Below are 20,881 nucleotides of genomic sequence, written 5' to 3' on the forward strand. Positions count from 1 at the left end.
CTAACTGGGATGCGTTAGAGTATACACTCTAGTAAGAAGGAAAGAAGGTTGTGATAATAAGATGCAGTTTAATATAATAGAAATTTGCTCTATATATTAGAACATAGTAAGACTCTCGAGGTGACGTAGATGATTCAAGTGAGAACACCGGATTGCTATCAATTATGAGGTTTTGGATCGCAACCCACAATTGTCCAGAAGCTTACCCTCACTATCACTATAATGGTGTTGAAAAAATCAACATAACGAGCAAACAGTTGCTCCAATAGAATGGCCCATCAAAAATTTGAAAGCTATGTTCACAGGTTACAAAAATGAAGGTAACTATTAATATTTACCAAATTGTGTTGGTTCTAAAGGTGAACTCTTCGGTTTCAGATGTGGATGCAACCCAACTGGAACCTTATTTGTGTGTAAATAATCAGATATGACAAACCGCTACAACGTGTAATCCAATCCTGGCGGCACAAAAGTTTTCTCATGTGGCATGGATAGCGGGTAGTTTCATGTGATCATCCACACTGATTTGAAAATTTATGAGAAGAAAATGTTCAGCTGAATTTGCAACAGTAACCAATTGTTCCCGGAGGATTCATCTCTCCTGGAGGATTCATTAGCTTTTTCTCGTTGATTAGACACAGCTTCCTATCTAACGATCTCAAAATTATCCAACACTCAATTCGTTTTTAGTCGTTCTCTTTCAACCTCCTAACAATTTGAACTGGAACCAATTAAAAAGTTATAATAAACAGAGTCACAAATTAATTTTGCACCAAGTTTCGTAAATCATGCAACAAGATTGTTGTAAATTCATAAGCTCCAGAAAATTTTAATGCACATGTCTATTGTAATTAATTTAATCAGATTTAGAAATAGAAATGGGCATTGCGCTTTGCCGTTAACTTCAATCATTTTTGCAAGTTCTTGTCAAATGAGACCCAGAACTGTCAGCATAATCGGATAGCACCATTTTAATTAGTCGATGGATTTGTTTTTTTTTAAATAATTTCTCTGCGCAAATGTGTTGTTTGCTTCTGTTGCTTTCCTTGAATTCATTTTTCTTGGAAATATTAAGGTAAAAAGCTAGTATTTATAAAACACAATGTTTTCGCTTGACAAGAAAAATTAAGAAAAGTATAGACACAATAGCAGATGCTAGATTTTAGAAGAAAAATGTGAGTACTTGGAAAAAAACTTCTTTGGGACAATTATTCTTACGAATTCAAATTTTTCTGAAATTTTTAATAAGTAAAAGGCCTTTTAATTGATTTTATTGACTTTTTTCCGCTAATTGTTGCCCTAAAATGGCATTGCTGGCATGGAAATAAAAGTCTGTGCATTCATTTTTCGATAATTTTGACTTGAAATCAGTTTTCTATCCATCGCAGCTGTATAATAATAGAAATCAACAATTTTCATAATGACAGTTTCTCTTAAGCCTGAAGACAAAACAACCCGGCTCAGCCATCATACAATTTTCTTTGCTTTCAAAATTGATGGTATTTGACTTAGTTTTCATACTAGGCCACAGTTGATTTTTATGATTTCCTAGAATAAGTACAACGATCTTAAATGGTTTCCTGGAAATCATTTAGTAAAGGAACCATAAAAAAAACTTTGGAAGAAAGGAAACTACAACATTTTTCATTTTCAACAGACGTTGATAAAACTTCTTGGGAACCATGCATGACAAAAGAAAATTGATTGTTGCCACAAAATCCCGTTCTATTTAGTCGAAGAGCGTTTATTTTTTAAAATATAGCATGTGCAGACAATTTTTGACTTTTCAACTTTTATAAAGCGGTGTTTAACTGTATAAATTATTATAAACTATACTTCAGAGACAGTGAACACTTTAGTCATATAGAAGGACTCATTTTTATTGAGCCCCCAAACGTCCCATAAATATTGCATTTCACGGTTTTTTGTATCACAAAGTGATGCCGGGGAATTGCATATGTGATGCAGCATCAAAAAAAATTAAACGCGTGAATGGAAAGAAAAAAATTGTATGATTCCTGATATTTAAACGAAGATCATAAAAAGTTTCTTGGTAAGAGTTTGAAGATTACATATAAATTTTTGTTAATCGCACATGGATCATATATATTTTCGTGGAATCGATAGTGAACTTGTATTAAAATATCAAGTTTCGACGGTATAAAATCATATATGAGCCTTAGACGGAAGTATAAAACACTTCAACCCAGACAGTGTAAACGGCATCTCAATTATCAATTTTGCATGCAACTTTCGCCCAGTTATTTAGTAACGGAATTTCGGGATCCATTCATGATTGAGTCCATATTATGTACGGGACCAATAAATGCATATGATTCCTGATATTTAAACTAGGATCATAAATAGTTTCTTGGTAAGAGTTTGAGGATTACATATAATTTCCTGTTAATCGCACAAGGATCATATATAATTTCGTGGAATCGATAGTAGGCCTGTATTAGAATATCAAGTTTCGACGGTATAAAATCATATATGAGCCTTAGACGGAAGTATAAAACACTTCAACCCAGACAGTGTAAACGGCATCTCAATTATCAATTTTGCATGGAATTTTCGCCCAGTTATTTAGCAACGGAATTTCGGAGTCCATTCATGATTGAGTCCATATTGTGTACGGGACTAGTAAATAAATCCGAAAAAGTTCATTTTGTGCTCCCTTTCGTAAACTTCATATTAAGACTGGTAGCCAAAAACAGACGGAAGCATTTCCTGGGGAGTCATAAATTTCTTTGACTACTTTAATGAGGTTTAGCCAGGGTTTCCATTTGATTTGTTAACAGAATTTTACGTCTTCTTTTTATGATTTTTATAATAATGAATTGAAACTTTTCATTTAAACTCAATCGTAATCTAGCAGCGCTGGCGATGTATAAAACACATAGACAAAAAATCAAACAGCCAAAAATGTTAGCATTTTTCTCAAATACAGTTAATGGTAAACTCCTTTATTTTTTTCCATTTAAGCGCATGCTTCGGTCAAATACAACAGCCAGAGTATTAGAAAAAATCGGATAGAATTGATAGAAAAACTTAAATGAAACCTTTTGCGCTTTTTTAGTTGTTTAACGTTTCTCGCCACTTAATTAACTCGAATCCTTTCTGCTATCGCCCTCAGCCCTATATAGCAGTTAATTTAGCCCTCCCACAAAATCTAAGTTTTCGCAAATTGTAAGAGCGATACTTGCATTTCATTGAAACAAGAGTGTCTAGGTAGATTGACGGCAATTTTAGAATAGTTTCTTTAAAGAAATGTTAAAAATCGAGCCCTTATTGTAGCCGATAACACTAAACATTATATAATACAGAAATTTTTATTGACGCTTACGTTATATGCAACAAATTTTGCTTCAAATAAGCAATACTTTCAAACTAAAGCTGTGCTCGCTTTTACTAAATGCATATTGTTTATATATCTTTATGTATAAACTTAATTAGCTTCAACAGTATATTTAAACATGTATAAATGGGGGTGCGAAACTAAGCAGCGGGTGGGAGGTGGGCGCTAGCATAAAAGGGATCTTTTCCGCTAGCGCCCACCCCCCCCCCCCCCCTCCCCAGTCCTATATAGCCGAAACTTAGGCACCCCCCAAATATTAATCTTGTGCTTCCTCCTGGAAAGGCTACCTATGATCATGATTAGGTACCTAGTATAATACATCAACAGACACATTTGCAACATTTTTCAGGATAATCAAAGTAGTAGACCCCTTTGCAAAGCACATAATTAAAAAAAATGCTATAAGAACAAGTTTTTTGTGGATGTTTACATTATATGCTGTTCGTTTTTATTATGCACGTATTAATTTCAAATCACCTCTCTATTGATATTTTCTAAATGCCCATTCACACGGGGAGGGGGAGGGCGCTAGCGCAAAAGATCTCAGAAAAGATGCATTAACTCTTTCAAAAGCTTGCGTATCAAAGAAGCAGGAGTTGAAACCACAATTGTTCGAGGGCGTCACAGAAACTAGTTCACTTTTCTTTCATTAACTTAGAGAAATAGAAGTGCCATTTATGTAATTATGTTAAAAGTAGCGTTTGACTCTGTACTAAAAACGGCGAGTTGAGGAGAGGATAATTTTTTGAAGTGCTAATCTTGAATTGCTGTTGAATAATATACAGCAGCAATGGCCAAACTGGTGCACTTTTCATATGCTGTTATTTAAATTGTCTTTTGTCATTTTAATATCAAAAACATACTGAAAATTCTTTCATGAATTTTCATTTGACCGCAAATAGTTCTTATTATAAAACTTGCTTAAAAGGTCAGTTAAGATCGCGCAATGCTTCAATTAACTGTAGTTTATGTTTTAAGTGCAAATAGCGCTAAGTTTAATTTAATCTTAATAAAACTTAGAAATCTTTACAACTGAGGTGGTAATGATTAATTTTTTAAGCAGAGCACTATTATCCTGTTCATTCGACTATTATTTGACGCTGATTTTGAGTTTTCGCGTCTGGGATTCGGAATTACCAACCCAAAAAAGAGACGTGTAGGTTTTGGGTTGATCAATTTGGGAATTAATTGAAATACGGATGAAAAAATACATCGTTAAAATACTGGGGGATAAATGAATCGGCTGACAGAAACCCAACGTCTGGTTTAAACTCAAGTTGTGTTTGACGTGATCAAATGGTTTTATCTAGAAGTCGAGGTAGTATTGAGGGTTTGAGTTATACACAATCGGATATATTAAAATTTTTGGGCGAAAACTCAATTAAATGTTTAAGAATTGTGTTCCGACAAAAAAGGAAATACAGGAAAGTGACCTATTCGTTTTTGTGCGTTGATGAAGGTCTAAGTCGGCAGAAATTATACAAAGGCCCGATGTCATTTCTAATATTTACAACCATGGGAATAAGATATTGATTTTCTTGATCCTCTGCTAAAATTGAAATCAAATTCTGTATCGAGGTTAAGCTGTATTTTTTATGGCCAATCCAAACATTTATTACATGAGAAAACACAGCCCAATACCGCAATAAGATCAACGGCTCTTATCGCAAAAAGATAAGGATTTTTGATCTGTGCCTTAGGAATCTTGCTGTTCAATTTGAGATCGCTGACTCACTTTAAAAAAATGATGGATTTTCAATCGTGGATAGTCGTTAAATGTTGTAACGGCTGCGAACTTCACAGAGTAAGCTTTACACCGGCCCTGGTTCACTTTCTAACAACGTCTCTAGGGTCACTACAAGAACTTAGTAGACGTCTGGTAAAGGAATGTATCATTCATGGGCTGACAGAACTCTATAATGTAAAGTTAGTATATGTAAGCAGTAAATTCGATATTGAAGTGTGGTCTAACTCAGGGATGAAATACACATAAAGTCAACAACTTTGAGAGCAAATAAAACCCGAAAAAGAACGAACTCGTACAATCCCGAAAAACCAAGTTGTGGAGGTGTATTTTGTCTAACACCCCACCAAATATCTTTGAAATCCGAAAGGAATTCGGATTTGGGGATAAGTTATTGTAAACTCCTATTTTCGTTTCAAGCAAGGATCCAGGTAAATGGTCAGCTAACTCAAGTTAACTAATCAGCTACAGCTTGAGATTTCAACAGTGGCTCCACCGCTTCTTGGGGCTAATTTGGGGGATCCGATTGATCCGATTTGACCCCAATGTATGTGGCCAGAACTTGGCACAAAAGTATAGGATCACTCTAGCGGATCTGAACTCAAGAGAGATTTTTGGCTTTAATTCCATCCCTTTTGGTCGAATTGGCTCACAAACTGAAAACAACTGAGCAGTAAAACTTCTGATTGTTCTGATTATACTTTTACAGCTGATGGTGTTCGCACCATCGACAAATTTACATTTTAGTGGGGTTACATACAGTAAAAATTAGAACTAGCCAAACTTCCGTACGGATGCGGCCTCCTATTGGCTCAACACAAACACCACTCAGAGAGGAGTTGACAGAAAGATAAACATAGACAGCGGTGCGCACATAAACAAAAGAGCACAATGGACTTAGCACCGCACAAATCAAATATATGCTATTAAATCATGAAAACTGAGATCAAATATACAAGATGAGAAAATAACCTTATGAGGCAAGATGTGAATCGTTTGACCACAATGTAGGAAAAAATAAAGATTAAACACTCAAAAAAAAGGGGATTATCTCGAAACAAATTAAAAAATATCAAATATCCCGAAAATTAGTACATTGTTGAGTTTTGACCGCAACAAATGTCATCACCAATAAAAAATGGACAACGTAACAAAATTAGTTGTTGCACAAGAAGAAGTCCAATTTGGATCAGAAAATGATCGATCCGAAACAAATTTTTGTAAAAATTTTGGTTTAAATGAGTAAAATTTAAGTAACAGTCAGTTGGCAATAAGTGTTGATTTTGAAGCTAACGCTTTAGATGCGTTGACCTCCATGCATTTCATTCTGGGAAAACACAGTTCATAGTTGCCTGTGTTTGGTCAGTTTGAGCTCAAAAAGAGTAAGCTGGATGATGGAGGACAACCGCCTGCCAAAATCAATTGGAAGCGTTGGTTGAAGGAATAAGTTCCCGCGTACAATCGTTGTTACAAATGAAAAAAAGGTGAGACAAATGAACGGAGGTGTATATCTTTCCAGGGTGGATAGCGACAGCCGAACACAATCCGAAAACCTCAACGCTATCGACTGTTACTCTATTTGCTTTGCTGTAATAGCTGTAATAGTCTGAGAGTTTCCCTGAATTCACTCGGTTCCATTTCTGATATGCTCTGGAGGTAAGGTACGGGCGTGCATGTTCCTGTTCTCACCTTTTGGAGCGAGAAATGCCGTGGATTGAACAGTATTTTTTTTTAAAAAAATTTTTGGTTGTCGAAGCATCGCAGTGCACTAATCTGCGGGATAGCGTAAAAAACGATCGACTGATGCTAGGAAATTTCAACGAGGTGACGTAAAGGGCTCACAACGTCTGTTGGACTGCCCTGGAGACTGATTGAAGAGCGCTGGAGTTTTGATTGTAACGAGCCGATGTGTCTGTCCAAGGTAGAATAGGGCAGTTTATGCAATTGTCCTGAAATGGGCCGTTGGATCTCCTGATCACGTTTCTTGTTGAGCGAGTATGTGAGTTCTGGTTGAAGGCGGGTTTTCTTTTTTTCCATTTTGAGGTCGCTCTATATTTCAGGATCACTTATAAAGGCGATCAACATGTGTTTGACCAAATCATATTCTGCGGTCTCCAATTGACAATTGGCGCCCAATGCTGTTAGGCGGCAACGGAAATTTTCCAATCTTTCGCCCACATTTTTTTTACATATCAACAGCAGGAACATATCATTTGTTGTATGCCGTCAAGGAATAGTTTATATAGGGAGATTAAATTTATTGCTGAATGGGCAAAAACGCTGTTGTCTAATTCCTTGCTCCTCTGTGCCGATGCATAATTACATTTGACTCTTGACTTTGAGGTCGGCTTTGTTGCACGGGAGACCATCAACGAGAATCCTTTTGAATGGAAGTTTGCGGGTCTAGTTTTGTGTTGAGTTTGGGTCATTTAAGACTCAGAAAATTGCTGGGCCCATAACCTTTTGGGTCATGGGTTTTCGCAAGCGGAATAAAAGGGTTTTTAACTAAGTAGAAAAAAAATTTTCTGAAAATGAGAGAATAACAAGAATGATATTTTACAGTAGAATTTAGAGATTTACAGGAGAGATCTGATTATTAGATCAAGATGGTGATTTGATTTTGGGGATGAAAAAAGACTCAAAAATCAGCTGTATATATACCCATTATCAGTGCGAGAAAGTCAAGCTAGAAAACTAATCTTAGTACCATGATTTAAGTGGGGTTCGCAAGGGTTACCCAGTATGGTTCGCTTCTGCAAATCATTCGCAAACGAAACCAATGATGGAACGCATTTGCACTTTTCTAAGAATTCATTCACACTTCAGGAGATATCATAATCATTTAATACATGCTGGGAAAATTTTACATCAATTAATCTCTCTCTAATATTAGTTATCTAGATTCACCAATTTGAACCGAATATTGATTCTAAGCACCATTTCTTAACGATTCATTTTTATATAAATTCTCTGATTAAAGTCAATTTGCTTTTGTCTTTTTAATCTGGTAAGTTAAACCTTCTTTCTAATTCTCACTAAGTTTAAGACTATAGTTTGATCGATATTCTAACATCCCCACTCAGATTTGAGCTGATTGCGTAGAGTCTGTTCCCATCAAAACTGCTCTGAATGTTTCCACTTTCCGAACGGGTCAGGACTTTGTGAAGATGTCCACTGCCATTTTGTCTGTAGGAACGTAATGAATTGAAATAGTCCCATCCTCCGTCTTGTCCCGAATGAAGTGAAACTTTGTCTCGATGTGCTTGCTTCTCTTGTGCATGACTGGGTTTTGGCAAAGTCTGATACAAATTTGGTTGTCCTCTCCAATTGCTATTGGACGTTTCTGTTGGATGCCAAAATCTTCTAGAAGTTGTTTCAGGTAGAGTGCTTCCTGAACTGCTGCTGCAATGCCCTGATATTCTGCTTCTGATGAAGAAAAAGCAACTGTGGCCTGCTTCTTGACACCCCAGCTGAGTGCTGCGCCACGTCCGTTGAGCTTGAAGTAATAGCCCGTTGTTGATTTTCTGTCGTTCACGTCTCCAGACCAGTCTGCATCATTTTCCCCCACTAATTCATAACCTCTTTTGTGTAAGTAAGTTTTAAACCTTTTGAACCTTGAAGATATTGCAGAAGTCGTTTTCCGCATAGCCAGTGTTGATTGGTAGGTGCGTTCATGTGCCTGGACAGAATGTTGACTGTGAACATGATGTCTGGCCTCGTCTATTTGGCCAGATAAGGAAGTGATCCAACCAAGCTTCTGTTGATCCTCTGGTCCACTTCTTCGTCTCCGTTCTGTGCTGTCTGATGTATCAAATTCAAATCAGATGGAGTTTTGGACGGTTTGCATCGATCCATTTGAAACCGCTCAAGCATTGTTTCTATGTAGCGTTCTTGGTCGAGTGTGACTTTGCCCTCACTTGTCTGATTCTAAGGCCCAGAAACAAGTGTAGTCTCCCTCAGTCTTCCATGCAAAATGTTGCGTCTAGTACTTTCTTGAAACGGGAGATCACTGTCATACTTCTTGATGCTACTATGATGTCGTCAACCCAGACCAAGAATAATGTGTAATCCTCTGCCTCTGATCTTGCGAACAAGCAGTGATTGTTCCTGCTTCTGGTGAACCCCTGTCTCAGCAGGAAGTTTGCCAGTTCTTTGTACCAGTTGTTAGCACCCTGTTTCAAACCATGAAATGATTTATTTAGTCGACATACTAACTTCTCACCATTTAATCCGCGTTTTACAAACTCCTGTGGCTGTTCCAGATACACTTCTTCCTCGATTGGTGAGTACAGGAAAGCAGTCTTGACATCAAATTGGTGCATCACATGGCATAGCTTCGCTGATAGCTGAAGTAGAATCCTGAATGTTTCTGGCTTACAGGTAGGCGCAAAAGTCTCAAAGCAGTCCAGTCCTTCCACTTGTTTGAAGCCTTGAGCCACATAGCGTGCTTTGTATTTGTCGGCTTGACCACTGGGTCCCAATTTCACTTTGAAGACCCATTTGCCCGGTATGACGTCCCTCTTTGTAGGTGCTCTCGCTAGGTCCCAAGTCTCGTTGTCTTGGAGTGCCCTGACCTCGTCATTCATTGCCCGGTACCACTGGTCCCATTCGTCAGCTTGCTTGGCTTCGTAGATTGTTTTGGGTTCCACCTAGTTAACCTCAGTCACAGCAAGATGGGTCCTGACTTCCCCAAAAAATTGCGCAACATTCCTTGCTCGTGTCCCTCGTCTGGGCTCTGCCCTGTCCGCTTGCTCCAGTGCCTCTTCAAAGAAGCCAACTGTCTGTGAGAAGTCCTCCGTTTCAGTGTCTTCCAGTGACTCAGAGTCTATGAGACTCCCTCTTTTTGCAGTAGATTCTTCGTCCAGTGCTGCTTCCTCAACATCCGAGGCATCTCGTCTCAGTGTTGTTTCTTGAGTGTTCACGCTCTCTGCGTCATGCCACTCTTCCTTTATTGCAGTAGATGTGCCCTGCTCTTCTTTGTTGCCATCGTCTTGATGACCATAATATGGGTGCCAGATCCTCAGTTGCTGTGACCCCTCATCTAGTATGTCGGGCGTCTCTGTGTTGTCAGGGATTGAGCCCAACGTACACCTGGTATCCGTTGTCTCCTTCAGTGTAACCCACAAACTTTCCTTCCAGTGCCTTGGGTTCAATTTTGCTGACATCTCTGTCCCGCTTCCTCATGAAGACTGTGCAACCAAAAACAGATAATTTAATAACTGAAAGCTTAGGTATAATACCTCACATCAGCTCTGCTGAGCATTTTTCTTCTCGTCTCACAACCAAGTTAATGATCCTTGTTGCGTGAAGAATTGCTGCTCCCCACATCATCTTGGGAAGTCCTGAGTCAATGAGCAAACACCTTGCCATTCCCAGCAGTGTCCTGTTGCACCTCTCTGCTAACCCATTCTATTGTGGCGTCTCTCGTATGGTCATCTCCTGTAAAATGCCTGCATCTAAGCAGTATGTCCTGAACTGCTCTGAGAGAAACTCCTTCGCATCGTCTTGCCTCAGCTTCTTGGGCGTCCCCACACAGAGAACAAATTTCTTCAGGCTGGCCAGTGCTTCACTCTTTGCCTTAAGCAAGTCCACAAACACAAACTTCGTTTACTGGTCTGCAAACACAATGCAGAATCAGAACCCTGACAGTGACTCTACTCTGAAAGGTCCCATCACGTCTGTGAACACCCTCTCCAGCTTCTCTTCTGCTTGGGTCTCTGCCACTCTTGGTACTAGAGTCTTTGTGATCTTGGCCATTACACACACATTGCATTCATCATCGAGTTCCCCCACTGTCTCTGGTGCATTCCTGACCAAATCCGCTTGATTCAAATGACCCAATCGTCTGTGCCACTTCCTTGCACTGTCAAGTTTCACGCTTTTGGAACTCATCTTGAATTCTAGAACGCTGCAGGGTAAGTAAAACAAAATTTTTTCCTGTGTTAGTTTTACCCGAGTTCCCTTCTGGAGTTTCATGCAGCTGTTTTCTTTCTCGAAAATGAAGCTATGTTCCCACTCCGTGCATCTTGAGACTGATAGGAGGTTTAAAGAATAGTCCGACACACACAAAACATTTTTGAGTTCGCATTGGAATTCCGCTTTATTTGAGGGCATGCTGATCCTCAGACAGCCTCTTCCCACCACTCTGGAAGCCTCTCCGCTGGGATTTCTGACCACTGATTGAATCGGCATAAAGTCCAGGAACGCATCGATGTTCGTCACTATGTGATCTGTACAACCACTGTCCACTAGCATGCCTGCTGTCTTCCACTGGGTAAGAGCTGCCCAGTATTCCCCGTCTGGTGAAGCCAAAGTTGGACCCATTGCCACTGATTCCTGTTTGCCTCCATCTCTTTGTCTCTTGCATGCCCTGTCTAGGTGACCTTTCTCACCACACTTGCTGCATTATGCTATCTCCTTCCTCCTGCAATCCTTGGCAACGTGTCCAGGGATCCACACACACAAAGCGGTTTCCTTTCGTGGGTCCCTTCTTGAAGTCACGCTTCACTGCCAGTGCAACTGAACCACTTTGTCCCTTGTGCCTCTGTGCTGTGCTCTCATGGAAGTTCTGCAGCCTTTTCCTCAACTCTGTGAAGTTCGTTGCCGGGTTATAGCTTTCCTGTATAACAAATCTTTCATACCTCATTGGCAGACCATTGAGGACCAAGGCGTTGAAGAGGGTCTCTGAGACTGCTTCCCCTGCTTCTTGTAGCCTTGTGAGCAACTCCTGTCCTCTGATGAAGAAGCTATCCAAATCCTAAGCATCCTCGAGCTGCAGTCGAGCAAGCTGTGCCACCAAAGTCACCACTGTCGGCGTCTCCACACTCTGAAATCTCTCTTGTAAAAGCTTCCAAGCCTTTGCTCCATCTCCGATGCCGTCATCTCCCACACAGTCATGTCTCATAAGCATGAGGGTTGTTGCATCTAGAGTCAGTGCCAGGTGGCACCACACATTGTTCCGTTTCTCCTTGATGTCTGCAACTTCCTTCTCATATGCATCCTTCAGCACCTTGTGGTTCTTCTTTTCATCATTGCTTGACCCATTGGCTAGTGGTGCAGGCTCGTTGGGTTGCTCCTCTGTCCCAAGTAGTGATTTGTAGAGTCCCTTCGTCTGCATCATTGCAACAAATCTTGTGCTCCAGATTGGAAAGTCCTGCGCCTTTCCTGTGTAGGTCAACAGCTTCACTGTCTGTTGATCCATCGTAGGCAAAACAGTTGTGAAAAGAAAAGGTACTAAGCAGAAAAGGATTATGACTGTCAACAACAAATTAGTTTTGTTTTAGAAATTAGTTTTAAGACTTAGAAAATTGCGGGGCCCATAAACTTTTGGGTCATGGGTTTTCGCAAGCGGAATAAAAGCGTTTTTAACTAAGTAGAAAATTAAATTTCTCAAAATGAGAGAATAACAAGAATGACATTTTACAGTAGAATTTAGAGATTTACAGGAGAGATCTGACTATTAGATCAAGATGGTGGTTTGATTTTGGGGATGAAAAAGGACTCAAAAAACAGCTATATATATACACCCATTTTCAGTGCGAGAATATGGTTTGCTTCTGCAAATCAGTCGCAAAGGGAACCATAAATGGAATGCATTTGCACTTTTATGAGAATTCATTCACAATTCCGGAGATATCATAATCATTTAATACATGCTGGGAAGATTCTACATCAAATAATCTCACTCTAATGTTAGTTATCTAGATTCACCAATTTGAACCGAATATTGATTCTAAGCACCATTTCTTAACGGTTATTTATATAAATGTTTATTATTTATATAAATTCTCTGATTAAAGTCAATTTGCTTTTGTCTTTCTTATCTGGTAAGTAAAACTTTCTTTCTAATTCTCACTAAGTTTAAGACTATAGATCGATCGATATTCTAACATAGAGAGATTAAATTTATTGCTGAATGGGCAAAAACGCTGTTGTCTAATTCCTTGCTCCTCTGTGCCGATGCGTAATTACATTTGACTCTTGACTTTGAGGTCGGCTTTGTTGCACGGGAGACCATCAACGAGAATCCCTTTGAATGGAAGTTTGCAGGTCTATTTTTGTGTTGAGTTTGGGTCTAATAGCTATAGAGGCTTTCTTAATTAGGTTCAACTGGGTGGAAAAAAATATGTGGGTTCAGGCTAATTGTGAAATGAATAATCTAAATCGATTGATTTTTTTTTCGCAGTTATTGCGAGCTTTAATGTGTTAGTCCAAATAGGCCACTCTGTTGGGGCTACACTGTTTTTCCCAGAACAACGGCATACCCATGTGTGAGCGAGACAAGAGTACTGACTGCACCATTTTGAGAACTCAACTCAAAAGTTGCTTTCTCTTTTTTAGACACTACGTATGTCTAACATCCCGTTCCAATTGGAACAGCAGCTGGTCTAAATAGAAAAATGGCAATTTTACGTGAAACAGTCTTATAGACGTCAGCAGCTGATCTTTATAAAAAATCGCAATTTTTGTCAATTGGTATTATTTTTTGGTTACAGAGAAGGCATAACAAAACTTTGGAAGGATGAAAATTAAAGTTGCCACCAGGGTCACAGCCAATAATTAGCAAAATTAAAATCAGAAAAAATCTGTCTGTTCAAAACAAGGTCAGAGAGAAGCTGGATCAAATGGCCACATATAGTATACCAGAATCTCTGCCGATAAAAATAATGGATTATGAATGAATCATAGATGATTTGACTCAAGAAAATTGGACTGACTTCGTAGTCTAGAAAAAGAATGTCGATAGCAAAATCATTGCAACCAAATGACAGACAATGAGAAATTATTCCGCATCTTCCGTGTGGTCTCTTAAGTTGTTGTTACTTACCAGCAGGGTTCAAAAATTGATTCAACAAAAGCTTGATGTCAGATTGAAATTTATAATGCACACAAGAAGATGTTAACAAAAAAAGGCATCCCATGAACTACCCAGGTTGAGGTGCCAGACAAGCTTACTCGAGATAAGCAGATTAAGTGTTTAGGATATGTTCTTGATTTTTCAAGAAATACAACGAAAGAACAATCGGAGGAATGAGACAAAAATGATCAGAAGGCAGCTTCGGCATGATACAAAAAGTGGTAGTAGTTCTGGTGTGTCGTGACTTTGTGTTGAATTTTACAAAAGTAGAACATACGTCTGTCTCATGTATGTATGGAAAGGGCAGTGATGAAAGCATCTCCAAAAATAATCTAGTCCCCTTCGGAATCAAAAACATTTACTATGTTTAATATGATTGAACTCAGAAACCCTATTAAACAGACTCAAAATATAGATAGCAATTAGAAAAACTGCAAGTTGAAAAACACTTCAAATAAACGGAACGATAAGCCGATCATCCACCTAGTTATCATCCACCTGGGATAATCCTCCTAGTTATTGTTCCTTTCAACCCTCACAAACCGAAGACACATTCAGTGAAGAATGCAACCTACTCATCATTTCAACTGAATCGTGAACGTTTCATTTAGATTAGCGCTGATTCAAGGAGTTAGGAGTTGTAACAGAAAACTTCGGGTTATGAGAACTTTTCGTTATGAGATCTTTTAAGGGCAATGTCAACGCCAAGACTGTTCATGGACTTTTTTTTTACCCGGAAGGGCTTTATCGCTTCTTCCAATTGACTTGGAAATTTATGTTGGATTATTCTAGCGAGAGACAATTGACTTGCAAGTCTAGAAGACATAATTCAAAAGATGAGCCAATTTTGCGGACGGTTGGTGTGAGAATATTTTGTGTGGACGCACATCTTTTTTGCAAATAACCAAAAAAAAAAATATAACCTACAAAGTCTCTGGATTTTAATCCTTGGATCTGTGGGGAAAATTTTTCCTGTATTTGAAGTGCAGAAAGTTTTGAGTTTTTAAAAGTTTAAAGTCTGTGAATTCAGAATTGAATCTGTCGAAAAGTTTGGGCAGTTCAATTTTTATATCGATAAAACGATAATACGATAGGGTAATTCTTAAACAAAGAGGCTCAGTAATGTGCGTTGGCACATAAACTTCCGACGCCGCTCATCCTAATTTTTGGCCTAAATGTCTACCAAATGAGTAACAGATAGAAAACTCCCAAAAATTCAAGTATTTAAAAAAATGTGTATGAACAAAAAGATCGCTTCAAACGCAAAATACTCAGTGGAGCAAACACTGCCGCCACAGATTGAAGAGATCAGCCATTACTATAAAAGCAAGTCAAGACGAACAACAAATTCAAACAAAAATAGCACCAAACATTAATTACATCCAAAACTTTATGTCAATTTAAAAAAGAAAACTTATTGACAAAGGTCTTAACTTATTAACAAAATAGCGCCTGATAAAACCGAAACTTAACAAAATAACTTGTACATCACTAGAAACGGGGTACTTCACTTGTACTTCACTAGAGGGACCACTTCATAATAAGGCTCGGTAACAATTAGACAAAAAAGAAAAAAACAACAAAATTAAAAAATTGGCTTATTTTTAAAAAATATATTTTCAAGGTAATAAAAAACATTAGTTAGCTATTGTAAACATACAGCATTTTTGTTGTGATCGCATACGCATCTAAAATAAAACAAGAAAACCTGTCAATATTCAATTTTATGCGGGTACAAAAAGAACTACAATTAAAGAAAATAAACAAAAAACTAAATAAATATTACGAAGAAACGTTGTCAAAGCCGTAAAGCCAAATTTTGCCTCTCAAAAGATGTTCAATTGAACATTCCTCAAACACCAAGAGTCTGGTATAGACCTCTCATTAATGAGGATAGGTAACAAGCAGACGAAAAAGAGAAAAAAGGCAAAATTAAGTAATTATTTTCGAAAACAATTTTTTCATTTTCATCAAGTCATGAAATCAAAGCTACAAACTGAAATATTTAAATAGTTTCGTTCAGTCGTACAACGCAAGCGCTTGAGACCGGTAATTATTCAGAATATGTCTTACGTCAAATATAGACAACAATCAAAATGCAGTTTAAATTTTTTCTGCAAAAACTCCGTTCCGAAGCCAGTAAATTAATAATCAATTCTTTAAAAAAAATAAATTTTGTACACTTGCACCTTTCGTTACCAAAACTGATGACATAGTGATCGGTTTTTAACGAGGATAGCTAACAAACAGACAAAAAAGAACAAAATTGCGAAGTTAAAAAGACTCTTTTTTTTTAGAAAAATTGATTTTAAAGTCTTGAAAGCCATTAGGTATCCACCCAAATCAGAATATAAGCTCACCTAGTCCTCCATAAAAGTTAAATGAGAATTGTTTTTATCCATAAAAGTTCATACCACCAAGTGAAGACGACAGTTAAAGACAAATGAAAAAAACTCAATTAAATTCTGCAAGAAAGGGGTGTCGAAGCCGTTGAAACTATAATCTATGCCTTTAAAGACTTTTGTATGTTCAGTTCTGCCTTATTTTGAACGCCACTAAAGTAATAGGTAAACTGTCAAAAATGTCATATGTGACAAAACGAGAAAAAAAACGAGAATAATGTGCGAATGCCTAAAAATAATAAAAAGTGAAACCTAGTAGTATCAAAGCCAGAAAACCATAACTAAACGCTTACAAAAACAAATAAAATCAAAACAATTGAAAGAAAAGGAAGAAGAAGCATTCTTTTTAAACTGAAACTAAGCTATATGTTGACCAAATTAAGAGAAAAATGAATTGCAAAAAAATCGGTGAGCCGTTATTTGTTTGAAAACCAAAAAATTTTAAAAGTCAAAACGGCCATAAAAGGCAAAGAAACTGAATACAAAAATTTGGAACATCTCAGGAAGCTGATTGTTTCTATTATCGGTGAGCTTTGATTTGAATTGATCCGTTCTTTAATTAAAATGAAAAAGATTGTAATTTTTTTTAAAGACTGACTGATTACAACCCGATTTATTTTTGGATTGAAACAGTTCAAGATTGGACCAAAACCAGCCTTGCTATTACTGTCCGTCCATTAAGATCACTCAATTGTTTTGAATGTTTTAGATCTAGATATTTTGTTAGTTCCGAGATCAAAAATAAATGCTGCGTTTTATTAGTAGTTTGCTGCGTAGTTTGTTAATCATAGAGTAAAGTTTGCGAAAAACAACAAAAAAATTAATTCAAGATTACTCTCAAAGGATAGAAACAAGACTGGCTCCTTTCCCAGTGAAAAAGATTGTATTAGTTGTTTTTGGGCGTGTACATCCGGCAAATTTAATCAAAACGGGCTAAAGCGTCATTTTTCGTGCAATTTTTGAATAAAAAGGCTGAGTTCTAAACCATTTGGCTGACATTTTAGCCAAAAAGTTAAATCAAAACAGTCAACAATACTTTTTTGTCTTTGAAAATTAAATCAACAGAACCATTGTTCTCAATTTTCGTAGCAAAACTGACGAAATTGGCAAAAATTCCGTAAAATATGAAAAAAAAATAACGCAAATCGGTCTAATAATCACAAAAATTTAAACCTCGATAGCTCGCTCTAGAAAACGCAATTCGAAAAATCTGTTTATTTCCATATTTTACGCTGGGCAGGTTTTTCAATGATACTACTCAAAACTCTCTACGATGAATATATCGAGCGGTCAAAATTGACTGAATAAAAAACCCATTTAAGTATATAGTGCCTCCCCCCTCAACAGTGGTCCGAACAACAAAAAAATCATGGAAAAAGATTGTTCCACAACACTTGATTTTTCAAAAAATATCAAAATTTTTATCGGAGCATGCAGAATTTTTCACCGCATATAATCACTCGTCAACTAAATCTTATAGCAGGAGCTTAAGTTACTTTCGCATGAATTACACGGTGTACATGAAAATTGAAAATTCACATTACCATTTTTATTTTCGTCTGGTTAATAAATCCATTCTCATAATCTTCAAACAGTTTTCATGTTAAAAAATCTATAACCTATTCTTCCTACCCCTCTGGAGGGGGGATGATTTATATACTCAAATGTTTTTTTTGTTCAGACAATTTCGGCCAATCGATATATTCATTGTACGGAGTTGAGACTGGTATAATTAGAAAGCTCGTCCAGCTTAGAATATCGAACTAAAAAGATTTTTTTATTTTCGTTTCTTACAGGGAGTTATAGAGGTTTAAACATCTGAGAGAAGTAGAGTGAATTCCGTTGATTTTACTCACATTTTCCGGAACTTTTAAATAAAATTGCGTCAATTTTGCTAAAATTTGTTAAGATTTTGACGAAAATTTTAATTGATTTTATTTTTAAAGACACAAATAATGTCGATTACGTTTGTTCAATTTTTTGTCAAAAATTTTGGCTAAATAATCAAAAAGTCAGCCTTTTTCATCAAAAAAAGCACGAAATTATCGTCTTTAGTCAACTTTGAATAAATTTGCCGAAAGTAAACACCCAAACATCACTAACACAAAATTTTCACTCTCAAAATTCGGCTATTCTTTCTTCAGCCTCAGTTGAGAGTTCTTTGTAATTAAAACTTTGCCGTTTTTTTGCCAACTTTACTCATTGATAATCAAAAAGGCGGCATTTTTTTGGTTTTTTAACTAACAACTTATCTATATCTGTCACATTCAAAAAATTAAATGTTCCTAAAGAACGAATAGCATTAGCAGGGCTAAATTTGGACCAATCTTGGACTGTTACAATCCAAAAATGATTCGGATTGAAATCAGTCGGTCTTTTTTAAATTAACTAAAAAACGGAACATTTCAAATAAAAGCTCAGTAGTGATAGATGCAATTGGCTTCTAAGTAGCTCTAAATTAATGCATCTAGTATTTAACTGGAAGCTTATGGTCGTCTTCACTTTAAAAAAAAATTGATTTTGAAATAAATAATGGCTGTTTGATTTTTTTTCTTAATTTATTGCGGTTTTACGCCTTAAAATATGGTTTTCTGGTTTTGATACAAATAGATTTCACATTTTTTTATTTTTAGGTATTTGCACATTTTTCACGTTTTTTTCAGATTTGTCACATTATCATATTATTGCACTCTACATAACACATTATTGGCGTTCAAAATACGACGCATGTGGACATTATAAAGTCCTCAAAGATATAGATTGTGTTTTTAACAGCTTCGACAATACTTTCTTGAAGAAATTTTTTGAATTTTTTAATTTTGTTTTTAACTGTTGCTTTAACATTGTCCCTTTTGTAGTAAGCAAATACAAGTATAAAAATTTCATTGGTTTTTTATGGAAACATAGATGAGCCAATATTCTGATAATAGTACATAGCTGATGGTTTTTATGATTTTGAAGACGGTTGTTTTCCAAAAAACTTTTTATACCTTCGCAATTTGTTTTTTTATTGTCTATTTGTTACCCAGTCTTGTTAACTACAGATCAAATTTGACGTTATTGGTGTCAAACGAAGGTGTCAAAAGGGATTGGTGTCATAAAACTTAATGTTTTTAAAGAATTCGTCTGGACTTTACTGGCTTCGACACGGGTTTTTCCGCAAAAAAGGAAAATTAATTTTTGGTTTTTGTAATCTTTGACATTCTTTTTGTAGAGGTAAGACATAATATTGATAAATACAGGCCCCAAGGGCTTCCTATGGACTATTAAACGAAACTATTTAATTATTATATTTTCCAATTATTGGCTTTCACGACATTGGAAAGAGTTTTGGTTTGAAAAAAAAAAGAATTACTTAAATTTGTCGTTTTTTCTATTTTGTCTGACTGATACCTAGTCTCATTAATGAGAGGTCAAATACTAAATTATCAATAATCGAAGAGGGCGCAATCGAAAATATATTGAGGGCCATAATATGGCTTTCCGGCTTCGACATCGTTTTCAGGCAAATTTTAATAGGATTTTTGCTTTTTCTCTTTTAGTTGTTCTTTTTAACTGCATGAAAAAATGAATAAGGACAAGTCTTTATGCTTTTTTCTAGAAAAAATTTGAAATCATCTACCTATGGGATAATACATTTAATTGCAAATGGTTTTCATTGTTTTGAAATTAATTGTTTCTTTTAAAAAAGTAAGCGGGTTTTTTTAAAATTTCACTGTCGTTGTTCTTTTTTGTCTAATTGTTACCCAGCTCTGTTATAGACTGAACCCATATCTTTGCCGGGGAATTACAAGTAATTTTGCTTAGTTTCAGTTTTAATTGAAGCTATGTTGATTTTGTTATTAAGTTTTGTTTTTTGAAACGGACATAGAGTTTCTGATGTAATTAATGTTTGTTGTTTGATTTTGCTATTGGTCTTAATTCTTAATATTGGCGTCCTAATATTGGCTTTCTTAATATTGACATATCTCTTATAGTTTTAGTGCAAAATATTCTATCCACTGAGTTATTTGCTCTGGAGGCTCATTTGGTAGAAAGTTATGCCAAAATTGTGGATGAGCGGGGTCGGAACCTTATGAGCGATCGCACATTACCGAGCTTCCTTGTCATAATTATACATACATACCTGTGTATATATATATATATGTATTTATCTATATATATAAATATATATAATATATATATATATATATATATATATATATATATAAATTTATATATATATATATATATATAATAAATTATTTTATATACATGTATATGTTTATATATATATATATATATATATATATATATATATATATATATAGATATGTGTATATATATATATATATATATATATAAATATATAAGTATATATATATATATATATATATATATATATATATATATATACATATATATATATACATATATAAATATAAATATATGTATATATATATAAATATATATATATATATATATATAAATATATATATATATACATATATATATATATATATACATATATTTATATATAC

General features: G+C 36.0%; 2 protein-coding genes across 5 annotated transcripts in view; one reads left to right on the forward strand and one right to left on the reverse strand.

Annotated features, from left to right (window-relative positions):
• LOC142342898 (arrestin red cell-like) overlaps window positions 1–20,881 on the forward strand; it is a 553,550-nt gene that overhangs the window by 278,957 nt on the left and 253,712 nt on the right. The gene's annotated exons all lie outside the window — the stretch shown is intronic.
• LOC142342896 (uncharacterized) overlaps window positions 1–20,881 on the reverse strand; it is an 81,382-nt gene that overhangs the window by 59,321 nt on the left and 1,180 nt on the right. The window lies entirely within an intron of this gene.

This window comes from Convolutriloba macropyga, chromosome 7 (assembly GCF_964194025.1).
Source record: "Convolutriloba macropyga chromosome 7, txConMacr16.3, whole genome shotgun sequence".
In the NCBI taxonomy this organism is placed as follows: Eukaryota; Metazoa; Xenacoelomorpha; order Acoela; family Convolutidae; genus Convolutriloba; species Convolutriloba macropyga.